Here is a 14,660-nt window from a genome sequence, read left to right as displayed (position 1 = left end):
CACTGGGCCCACACACTGTTCCTCACTCACACTATTCCCCACTCACACACTGGGCCCACACAATGTTCATCACTCACACTATTCCTCACTTACACACTGGGCCCACACACTGTTCCTCTCTCATGCACTGGGCCCACACACTGTTCCTCAATCACACACTGGGCCCACACACTGTTCCTCACCCACACCCTGGGCCCACACACTGTTCCTCAATCACACACTGGGCCCACACACTGTTCCTCACCCACACACTGGGCTCACACACTGTTCCTCACTCACACACTGGGTCCACACACTGTTCCTCACTCACACACTGTGCCCACACACTGTTCCTGACTCACACACTGCGCACACACTGTTCCTCACACACACACTGGGCCCACACACTGCTCCTCACTGACACACTAGGCCTGCACACTGTTCCTCACGCACACTCTGGGCACACACACTGTTCCTCAATCACACACTGGGCCCACACACTGTTCCTCACTCACACTGTTCCTCACTCACACACTGGGCCCTCACACTGTTCCTCACTCACACACTGGGCCCACACACTGTTCCTCACTCACACACTGGGCCCACACACTGTTCCTCACTCACACTGTTCCTCACTCACACACTGGGCCCACACACTGTTCCTCACTCACACACTGGGCCCACACAATGTTCCTCACTCACACTATTCCTCACTCACACACTGGGCCCACACACTGTTCCTCACCCAGACACTGTTCCTCACTCACAGACTGGGCCCACACACTGTTCCTCACTCACACACTGGGCCCACACACTGTTCCTCACTCACACTATTCCTCTCTCACACACTGGGCCCACACAATGTTCCTCACTCACACACTGGGCCCACACGCTGTTCCTAACTTACATACTGGGCCCACACACTGTTCCTCACTCACACTATTGCCCACTCACACACTGGGCCCACACACTGTTCCTCACTCACACTGTTCCTCTCTCACACACTGGGCGCACACACTGTTCCTCACTCACACACTGGGCCCACACACTGTTCCTCACTCACACTATTGCCCACTCACACACTGGGCCCACACGCTGTTCCTCACTCACACTGTTCCTCACTCACACACGGCCCACACACTATTCTTCACTCACACTGTTCCTCACTCACACACTGGGCCCACACACTTCCTCACTCACACACTGGGCCCACACGCTGTTCCTCACTCACACTGTTCCTCACTCACACACGGCCCACACACTGTTCCTCACTCACACTGTTCCTCACTCACACACTGGGCCCACACACTGTTCCTCACTCACACACTGGGCCCACACACTGTTCCTCACTCACACACTGGGCCCACACACTGTTCCTCACTCACACATTGCGCCCACACACTGTTCCTCACTCACACACTGGGCGCACACACTGTTCCTCACTCACACACTGGGCCCACACTATGACCTCACTCACACTATTCCTCACTCACACACTGGCCCCACACACTATTCCTCACTCACACCCTGGTCCCACACACTATTCCTCACTCACACCCTGGTCCCACACACTATTCCTCACTCACACTCTGGGCCCACACACTGTTCCTCACTCACCCACTGGGCCCACACAGTATTCCTCACTCACACACTGGGCCCACACACTGTTCCTCACTCACACTATTCCCCACTCACACACTGGGCCCACACAATGTTCATCACTCACACTATTCCTCACTCACACACTGGGCCCACACACTGTTCCTCACTCACACACTGGGCCCGTACACTGTTCCTCACTCACACACTGGGCCCACACACTGTTCCTCACTCACACTATTCCCCACTCACACACTGGGCCCACACAATGTTCCTCACTCACATATTGGGCCCGTACACTGTTCCTCACTCACACACTGGGCCCACACACTGTTCCTCACTCACACTATTCCCCACTCACACACTGGGCCCACACAATGTTCCTCACTCACATATTGGGCCCACACACTGTTCCTCACTCACACACTGGGCCCACACAATGTTCCTCACTCACCATATTCCTCTCTCACACACTGGTCCCACACACTGTTCCTCACTCACATATTGGGCCCACACACTGTTCCTCACTCACACATTGGGCCCACACACTGTTCCTCAATCAAACACTGGGCCCACACAATGTTCCTCACTCACACTATTCCTCACTTACACACTGGGCCCACACACTGTTCCTCACTCACACACTGGGCCCACACACTGTTCCTCACTCACACTATTCCCCACTCACACACTGGGCCCACACAATGTTCATCACTCACACTATTCCTCACTTACACACTGGGCCCACACACTGTTCCTCTCTCATGCACTGGGCCCACACACTGTTCCTCAATCACACACTGGGCCCACACACTGTTCCTCACCCACACCCTGGGCCCACACACTGTTCCTCAATCACACACTGGGCCCACACACTGTTCCTCACCCACACACTGGGCTCACACACTGTTCCTCACTCACACACTGGGTCCACACACTGTTCCTCACTCACACACTGTGCCCACACACTGTTCCTGACTCACACACTGCGCACACACTGTTCCTCACACACACACTGGGCCCACACACTGCTCCTCACTGACACACTAGGCCTGCACACTGTTCCTCACGCACACTCTGGGCACACACACTGTTCCTCAATCACACACTGGGCCCACACACTGTTCCTCACTCACACTGTTCCTCACTCACACACTGGGCCCTCACACTGTTCCTCACTCACACACTGGGCCCACACACTGTTCCTCACTCACACACTGGGCCCACACACTGTTCCTCACTCACACTGTTCCTCACTCACACACTGGGCCCACACACTGTTCCTCACTCACACACTGGGCCCACACAATGTTCCTCACTCACACTATTCCTCACTCACACACTGGGCCCACACACTGTTCCTCACCCAGACACTGTTCCTCACTCACAGACTGGGCCCACACACTGTTCCTCACTCACACACTGGGCCCACACACTGTTCCTCACTCACACTATTCCTCTCTCACACACTGGGCCCACACAATGTTCCTCACTCACACACTGGGCCCACACGCTGTTCCTAACTTACATACTGGGCCCACACACTGTTCCTCACTCACACTATTGCCCACTCACACACTGGGCCCACACACTGTTCCTCACTCACACTGTTCCTCTCTCACACACTGGGCGCACACACTGTTCCTCACTCACACACTGGGCCCACACACTGTTCCTCACTCACACTATTGCCCACTCACACACTGGGCCCACACGCTGTTCCTCACTCACACTGTTCCTCACTCACACACGGCCCACACACTATTCTTCACTCACACTGTTCCTCACTCACACACTGGGCCCACACACTTCCTCACTCACACACTGGGCCCACACGCTGTTCCTCACTCACACTGTTCCTCACTCACACACGGCCCACACACTGTTCCTCACTCACACTGTTCCTCACTCACACACTGGGCCCACACACTGTTCCTCACTCACACACTGGGCCCACACACTGTTCCTCACTCACACACTGGGCCCACACACTGTTCCTCACTCACACATTGCGCCCACACACTGTTCCTCACTCACACACTGGGCGCACACACTGTTCCTCACTCACACTATTCCTCAATCACACACTGGGCCCACACACTGTTCCTTACTCATACACTGGGCCCACACATTATTCCTCACTCACACACTGGGCCCATACACTGTTCCTCACCCAGACACTGTTCCTCACTCACAATATTGATCACTCACACACTGGGCCCACACACTGTTCCTCACTCACACTATTCCTCACTCACACACTGGGCCCACACACTGTTCCTTACTCACACACTGGGCCCACACATTATTCCTCACTCACACACTGGGCCCATACACTGTTCCTCACCCAGACACTGTTCCTCACTCACAATATTGATCACTCACACACTGGGCCCACACACTGTTCCTCACTCACACTATTGCTCTCTCACACACTGGTCCCACACACTGTTTCTCACTCACACACTGGGCCCAAACACTGTTCCTCAATCACACACTGGGCCCATACACTGTTCGTCACTCACACTGGGCCCAAACACTGTTCCTCAATCACACACTGGGCCCATACACTGTTCGTCACTCACACACTGGGCCCAAACACTGTTCCTCAATCAAACACTGGGCCCACACACTGTTCCTCACGCACACTCTGGGCCCACACACTGTTCCTCACTCACACTGTTGCTCACTCACACTGTTCCTCAATCACACTGTTCCTCACTCACACACTGGGCCCACACACTGTTCCTCACTGACACACTAGACCTGCACACTGTTCCTCACCCACACTCTGGGACCACACACTGTTCCTCACTCACATACTGGGCCCACACACTGTTCCTCACTCACGCACTGGGCCCACACACTGTACCTCACCCATACACTGCGCCCTCACACTGTTCCTCACTCACACACTCGGCCCACACACTGTTCCTCACTCACACTGTTCCTCACTCACCCTGTTCCTCACTCACACATAGGGCCCACACACTTCCTCACTCACACACTGGGCCTACACACTGTTCCTCACCCACACACTGGGCCCACACACTGTTCCTCACTCACACACTGGATCCACACACTCTTCCTCACTGAGACACTGGGCCCACACACTGTTCCTCACTCACACACTTTATCCACACAATGTTCCTCGCTCACACACTGGGCCCACCCACTGTTCCTCACTCACTCACTGGGCCCACACACTGTTCCTCGCTCACACAATAGGCCCACACACTGTTCCTCCCTCACACACTGGGCCCACCCACTGTTCCTCACTCACTCACTGGGCCCACACACTGTTCCTCAATCACACACTGGGCCCACACACTGTTCCTCACTCACACTATTCCTCACTCACACACTGGGCCCACACACTGTTCCTCACTCACACTCTGGGCCCACACACTGTTCCTCACTCACACACTGGGCCCACACAGTATTCCTCACTCACACACTGGGCCCACACACTGTTCCTCACTCACACTATTCCCCACTCACACACTGGGCCCACACAATGTTCATCACTCACACTATTCCTCACTCACACACTGGGCCCACACACTGTTCCTCACTCACACACTGGGCCCGTACACTGTTCCTCACTCACACACTGGGCCCACACACTGTTCCTCACTCACACTATTCCCCACTCACACACTGGGCCCACACAATGTTCCTCACTCACCCTATTCCTCTCTCACACACTGGTCCCACACACTGTTCCTCACTCACATATTGGGCCCACACACTGTTCCTCACTCACACATTCGGCCCACACACTGTTCCTCAATCAAACACTGGGCCCACACAATGTTCATCACTCACACTATTCCTCACTTACACACTGGGCCCACACACTGTTCCTCACTCACACACTGGGCCCACACACTGTTCCTCACTCACACTATTCCCCACTCACACACTGGGCCCACACACACTGTTCCTCACTCACACACTGGGCCCACACACTGTTCCTCACTCACACTATTCCTCACTCACACACTGGGCCCACACACTGTTCCTCACTCACACACTGGGCCCACACACTGTTCCTCACTCACCCTATTCCTCTCTCACACACTGGTCCCACACACTGTTCCTCACTCTCATATTGGGCCCACACACTGTTCCTCATTCACACACCGGGCCCACACACTGTTCCTCACTCACACATTGGGCCCACACACTGTTCCTCAATCAAACACTGGGCCCACACAATGTTCCTCACTCACACTATTCCTCACTTACACACTGGGCCCACACACTGTTCCTCACTCACACACTGGGCCCACACACTGTTCCTCACTCACACACTGGGCCCACACACTGTTCCTCACCCACGCTCTGTGCCCACACACTGTTCCTCACTCACACTATTCCTCACTCACACACTGGGCCCACACACTGTTCCTCACTCACACACTGGGCCCACACAATGTTCCTCACTCACACTATTCCTCACTCACACACTGGGCCCACAACTGTTCCTCACTCACACACTGGGCCATCACACTATTCCTCACTCACACACTGGGCCCATACACTGTTCCTCACCCAGACACTGTTCCTCACTCACAGACTGGGCCCACACACTGTTCCTCACTCACACTATTCCTCTCTCACACACTGGTCCCACACACTGTTCCTCACTCACATAATGGGCCCACACACTGTTCTTCACTCACACACTGGGCCCACACACTGTTCCTCACTCACATACACTGGGCCCACACACTGTTCCTCACTCACACTATTGCCCACTCACACACTGGGCCCACACTATGACCTCACTCACACTATTCCTCACTCACACACTGGCCCCACACACTATTCCTCACTCACACCCTGGTCCCACACACTATTCCTCACTCACACCCTGGTCCCACACACTGTTCCTCAATCACACTGTTACTCACTCACACACTGGGCCCACACTCTGTTCCTCACTGACACACTAGACCTGCACACTGTTCCTCACCCACACTCTGGGCCCACACACTGTTCCTCAATCACACACTGGGCCCACACACTGCTCCTCACTGACACACTAGACCTGCACACTGTTCCTCACCCACACTCTGGGCTCACACACTGTTCCTCAATCACACACTGGGCCCACACACTGTTCCTCACTCACACTGTTCCTCACTCACACACTGGGCCCACACACTGTTCCTCACTCACACACTGGGCCCACACACTGTTCCTCACTCAACTGTTCCTCACTCACACACTGGGCCCACACACTGTTCCTCACTCACACACTGGGCCCACACACTGTTCCTCAATCACACTATTCCCCCTCACACACTGGGCCCACACACTGCTCCACACTCACACACTGGGCCCACACACTGTTCCTCACTCAACTGTTCCTCACTCACACACTGGGCCAACACACTGTTCCTCACTCACACACTGGGCCCACACACACACTGTTCCTCACTCACACACTAGGCCCACACACTATTCCTCACTCACGCATTGGGTCCACACACTGTTCCTCTCTCATGCACTGGGCCCACACACTGTTCCTCAATCACACACTGGGCCCACACACTGTTCCTCACCCACACCCTGGGCCCACACACTGTTCCTCAATCACACACTGGGCCCACACACTGTTCCTCACCCACACACTGGGCTCACACACTGTTCCTCACTCACACACTGGGTCCACACACTGTTCCTCACTCACACACTGTGCCCACACACTGTTCCTGACTCACACACTGCGCACACACTGTTCCTCACACACACACTGGGCCCACACACTGCTCCTCACTGACACACTAGGCCTGCACACTGTTCCTCACGCACACTCTGGGCACACACACTGTTCCTCAATCACACACTGGGCCCACACACTGTTCCTCACTCACACTGTTCCTCACTCACACACTGGGCCCTCACACTGTTCCTCACTCACACACTGGGCCCACACACTGTTCCTCACTCACACACTGGGCCCACACACTGTTCCTCACTCACACTGTTCCTCACTCACACACTGGGCCCACACACTGTTCCTCACTCACACACTGGGCCCACACAATGTTCCTCACTCACACTATTCCTCACTCACACACTGGGCCCACACACTGTTCCTCACCCAGACACTGTTCCTCACTCACAGACTGGGCCCACACACTGTTCCTCACTCACACACTGGGCCCACACACTGTTCCTCACTCACACTATTCCTCTCTCACACACTGGGCCCACACAATGTTCCTCACTCACACACTGGGCCCACACGCTGTTCCTAACTTACATACTGGGCCCACACACTGTTCCTCACTCACACTATTGCCCACTCACACACTGGGCCCACACACTGTTCCTCACTCACACTATTCCTCTCTCACACACTGGGCGCACACACTGTTCCTCACTCACACACTGGGCCCACACACTGTTCCTCACTCACACTATTGCCCACTCACACACTGGGCCCACACACTGTTCCTCACTCACACTATTCCTCACTCACACACTGGTCCCACACACTGTTCCTCACTCACATATTGGGCCCACACACTGTTCCTCACTCACACATTCGGCCCACACACTGTTCCTCAATCAAACACTGGGCCCACACAATGTTCCTCACTCACACTATTCCTCACTTACACACTGGGCCCACACACTGTTCCTCACTCACACACTGGGCCCACACACTGTTCCTCACTCACACTATTCCCCACTCACACACTGGGCCCACACAATGTTCATCACTCACACTATTCCTCACTCACACACTGGGCTCACACACTGTTCCTCACTCACACACTGGGCCCACACACTGTTCCTCACTCACACTATTCCCCACTCACACACTGGGCCCACACACACTGTTCCTCACTCACACACTGGGCCCACACACTGTTCCTCACTCACACTATTCCTCACTCACACACTGGGCCCACACACTGTTCCTCACTCACACACTGGGCCCACACACTGTTCCTCACTCACCCTATTCCTCTCTCACACACTGGTCCCACACACTGTTCCTCACTCTCATATTGGGCCCACACACTGTTCCTCATTCACACACCGGGCCCACACACTGTTCCTCACTCACACATTGGGCCCACACACTGTTCCTCAATCAAACACTGGGCCCACGCAATGTTCCTCACTCACACTATTCCTCACTTACACACTGGGCCCACACACTGTTCCTCACTCACACACTGGGCCCACACACTGTTCCTCACTCACACACTGGGCCCACACACTGTTCCTCACCCACGCTCTGTGCCCACACAATGTTCCTCACTCACACTATTCCTCACTCACACACTGGGCCCACAACTGTTCCTCACTCACACACTGGGCCATCACACTATTCCTCACTCACACACTGGGCCCATACACTGTTCCTCACCCAGACACTGTTCCTCACTCACAGACTGGGCCCACACACTGTTCCTCACTCACACTATTCCTCTCTCACACACTGGTCCCACACACTGTTCCTCACTCACATAATGGGCCCACACACTGTTCTTCACTCACACACTGGGCCCACACACTGTTCCTCACTCACATACACTGGGCCCACACACTGTTCCTCACTCACACTATTGCCCACTCACACACTGGGCCCACACTATGACCTCACTCACACTATTCCTCACTCACACACTGGCCCCACACACTATTCCTCACTCACACCCTGGTCCCACACACTATTCCTCACTCACACCCTGGTCCCACACACTATTCCTCACTCACACTCTGGGCCCACACACTGTTCCTCACTCACCCACTGGGCCCACACAGTATTCCTCACTCACACACTGGGCCCACACACTGTTCCTCACTCACACTATTCCCCACTCACACACTGGGCCCACACAATGTTCATCACTCACACTATTCCTCACTCACACACTGGGCCCACACACTGTTCCTCACTCACACACTGGGCCCGTACACTGTTCCTCACTCACACACTGGGCCCACACACTGTTCCTCACTCACACTATTCCCCACTCACACACTGGGCCCACACAATGTTCCTCACTCACCCTATTCCTCTCTCACACACTGGTCCCACACACTGTTCCTCACTCACATATTGGGCCCACACACTGTTCCTCACTCACACATTGGGCCCACACACTGTTCCTCAATCAAACACTGGGCCCACACAATGTTCCTCACTCACACTATTCCTCACTTACACACTGGGCCCACACACTGTTCCTCACTCACACACTGGGCCCACACACTGTTCCTCACTCACACTATTCCCCACTCACACACTGGGCCCACACAATGTTCATCACTCACACTATTCCTCACTTACACACTGGGCCCACACACTGTTCCTCTCTCATGCACTGGGCCCACACACTGTTCCTCAATCACACACTGGGCCCACACACTGTTCCTCACCCACACCCTGGGCCCACACACTGTTCCTCAATCACACACTGGGCCCACACACTGTTCCTCACCCACACACTGGGCTCACACACTGTTCCTCACTCACACACTGGGTCCACACACTGTTCCTCACTCACACACTGTGCCCACACACTGTTCCTGACTCACACACTGCGCACACACTGTTCCTCACACACACACTGGGCCCACACACTGCTCCTCACTGACACACTAGGCCTGCACACTGTTCCTCACGCACACTCTGGGCACACACACTGTTCCTCAATCACACACTGGGCCCACACACTGTTCCTCACTCACACTGTTCCTCACTCACACACTGGGCCCTCACACTGTTCCTCACTCACACACTGGGCCCACACACTGTTCCTCACTCACACACTGGGCCCACACACTGTTCCTCACTCACACTGTTCCTCACTCACACACTGGGCCCACACACTGTTCCTCACTCACACACTGGGCCCACACAATGTTCCTCACTCACACTATTCCTCACTCACACACTGGGCCCACACACTGTTCCTCACCCAGACACTGTTCCTCACTCACAGACTGGGCCCACACACTGTTCCTCACTCACACTATTCCTCTCTCACACACTGGGCGCACACACTGTTCCTCACTCACACACTGGGCCCACACACTGTTCCTTACTCACACTATTCCTCACTCACACACTGGGCCCACACACTGTTCCTCACTCACACACTGGTCCCACACACTATTCCTCACTCACACACTGGGCCCATACACTGTTCCTCACCCAGACACTGTTCCTCACTCACAGTATTGATCACTCACACACTGGGCCCACACACTGTTCCTCACTCACAGATTGGGCCCACACACTGTTTCTCACTCAAACACTGGGCCCAAACACTGTTCCTCAATCACACACTGGGCCCAGACACTGTTTACCCACACACTGTTCCTCACGCACACTCTGGGCCCACACACTGTTCCTCACTCACACTGTTGCTCACTCACACTGTTCCTCAATCACACTGTTACTCACTCACACACTGGGCCCACACTCTGTTCCTCACTGACACACTAGACCTGCACACTGTTCCTCACCCACACTCTGGGCCCACACACTGTTCCTCAATCACACACTGGGCCCACACACTGTTCCTCACTCACACTGTTCCTCACTCACACACTGGGCCCTCACACTGTTCCTCACTCACACACTGGGCCCACACACTGTTCCTCACTCACACACTGGACTAACACACTGTTCCTCGCTCACACAATAGGCCCACACACTGGGCCCACACACTGTTCCTCACTCACACATTGCGCCCACACACTGTTCCTCACTCACACACTGGGCCCACACACTGTTCCTCACTCACACTATTCCTCAATCACACACTGGGCCCACACACTGTTCCTCACTCACACACTGGGCCCACACATTATTCCTCACTCACACACTGGGCCCATACACTGTTCCTCACCCAGACACTGTTCCTCACTCACAATATTGATCACTCACACACTGGGCAAACACACTGTTCCTCACTCACACTATTCCTCTCTCCCACACTGGTCCCACACACTGTTTCTCACTCACACACTGGGCCCAAACACTGTTCCTCAATCACACACTGGGCCCATACACTGTTCGTCACTCACACACTGGGCCCAAACACTGTTCCTCAATTAAACACTGGGCCCACACACTGTTCCTTACTCACACACTGGGCCCATACACTGTTCCTCACCCAGACACTGTTCCTCACTCACACTATTGATCACTCACACACTGGGCCCACACACTGTTCCTCACTCACAGATTGGGCCCACACACTGTTTCTCACTCAAACACTGGGCCCAAACACTGTTCCTCAATCACAGACTGGGCCCAGACACTGTTTACCCACACACTGTTCCTCACGCACACTCTGGGCCCACACACTGTTCCTCACTCGCACTGTTGCTCACTCACACTGTTCCTCAATCACACTGTTACTCACTCACACACTGGGCCCACACTCTGTTCCTCACTGACACACTAGACCTGCACACTGTTCCTCACCCACACTCTGGGCCCACACACTGTTCCTCAATCACACACTGGGCCCACACACTGCTCCTCACTGACACACTAGACCTGCACACTGTTCCTCACCCACACTCTGGGCCCACACACTGTTCCTCAATCACACACTGGGCCCACACACTGTTCCTCACTCACACTGTTCCTCACTCACACACTGGGCCCACACACTGTTCCTCACTCACACACTGGGCCCACATACTGTTCCTCACTCAACTTTTCCTCACTCACACACTGGGCCCACACACTGTTCCTCACTCATACACTGGGCCCACACACTGTTCCTCAATCACACTATTCCCCCTCATACACTGGGCCCACACACTGCTCCACACTCACACACTGGGCCCACACACTGTTCCTCACTCAACTGTTCTTCACTCACACACTGGGCCAACACACTGTTCCTCACTCACACACTGGGCCCACACACACACTGTTCCTCACTCACACACTAGGCCCACACACTATTCCTCACTCACGCACTGGGTCCACACACTGTTCCTCTCTCATGCACTGGGCCCACACACTGTTCCTCAATCACACACTGGGCCCACACACTGTTCCTCACCCACACCCTGGGCCCACACACTGTTCCTCAATCACACACTGGGACCACACACTGTTCCTCACCCACACACTGGGCTCACACACTGTTCCTCACTCACACACTGGGTCCACACACTGTTCCTCACTCACACACTGTGCCCACACACTGTTCCTGACTCACACACTGCGCCCACACACTGTTCCTCACACACACACTGCGCCCACACACTGTTCCTCACGCACACTCTGGGCCCACACACTGTTCCTCACTCACACTGTTGCTCACTCACACTGTTCCTCAATCACACTGTTACTCACTCACACACTGGGCCCACACACTGCTCCTCACTGACACACTAGGCCTGCACACTGTTCCTCACGCACACTCTGGGCACACACACTGTTCCTCAATCACACACTGGGCCCACACACTGTTCCTCACTCACACTGTTCCTCACTCACACACTGGGCCCTCACACTGTTCCTCACTCACACACTGGGCCCACACACTGTTCCTCACTCACACACTGGGCCCACACACTGTTCCTCACTCACACTGTTCCTCACTCACACACTGGGCCCACACACTGTTCCTCACTCACACACTGGGCCCACACAATGTTCCTCACTCACACTATTCCTCACTCACACACTGGGCCCACACACTGTTCCTCACCCAGACACTGTTCCTCACTCACAGACTGGGCCCACACACTGTTCCTCACTCACACTATTCCTCTCTCACACACTGGGCGCACACACTGTTCCTCACTCACACACTGGGCCCACACACTGTTCCTCACTCACACTATTGCCCACTCACACACTGGGCCCACACACTGTTCCTCACTCACACTATTCCTCACTCACACACTGGGCCCACACACTGTTCCTCACTCACACACTGGTCCCACACACTATTCCTCACTCACACACTGGGCCCATACACTGTTCCTCACCCAGACACTGTTCCTCACTCACACTATTGATCACTCACACACTGGGCCCACACACTGTTCCTCACTCACAGATTGGGCCCATACACTGTTTCTCACTCAAACACTGGGCCCAAACACTGTTCCTCAATCACACACTGGGCCCAGACACTGTTTACCCACACACTGTTCCTCACGCACACTCTGGGCCCACACACTGTTCCTCACTCACACTGTTGCTCACTCACACTGTTCCTCAATCACACTGTTACTCACTCACACACTGGGCCCACACTCTGTTCCTCACTGACACACTAGACCTGCACACTGTTCCTCACCCACACTCCTGGCCCACACACTGTTCCTCAATCACACACTGGGCCCACACACTGTTCCTCACTCACACTGTTCCTCACTCACACACTGGGCCCTCACACTGTTCCTCACTCACACACTGGGCCCACACACTGTTCCTCACTCACACACTGGGCTAACACACTGTTCCTCGCTCACACAATAGGCCCACACACTGGGCCCACACACTGTTCCTCACTCACACATTGCGCCCACACACTGTTCCTCACTCACACACTGGGCCCACACACTGTTCCTCACTCACACTATTCCTCAATCACACACTGGGCCCACACACTGTTCCTCACTCACACACTGGGCCCACACATTATTCCTCACTCACACAGTGGGCCCATACACTGTTCCTCACCCAGACACTGTTCCTCACTCACAATATTGATCACTCACACACTGGGCCCACACACTGTTCCTCACTCACACTATTCCTCACTCACACACTGGGCCCCCACATTATTCCTCACTCACACACTGGGCCCATACACTGTTCCTCACCCAGACACTGTTCCTCACTCACAATATTGATCACTCACACACTGGGCCCACACACTGTTCCTCACTCACACTATTCCTCTCTCACACACTGGTCCCACACACTGTTTCTCACTCACACACTGGGCCCAAACACTGTTCCTCAATCACACACTGGGCCCATCCACTGTTCGTCATTCACACACTGGGCCCAAACACTGTTCCTCAATCAAACACTGGGCCCACACACTGTTCCTTACTCA

The sequence above is a fragment of the Chiloscyllium plagiosum genome, unplaced genomic scaffold (genome assembly GCF_037043375.1).
Source record: "Chiloscyllium plagiosum isolate Xiang-an unplaced genomic scaffold, Cpla_swu_hap1 HiC_scaffold_38, whole genome shotgun sequence".
NCBI classification, from domain to species: Eukaryota; Metazoa; Chordata; class Chondrichthyes; order Orectolobiformes; family Hemiscylliidae; genus Chiloscyllium; species Chiloscyllium plagiosum.
This window is presented reverse-complemented; position numbering follows the sequence as displayed.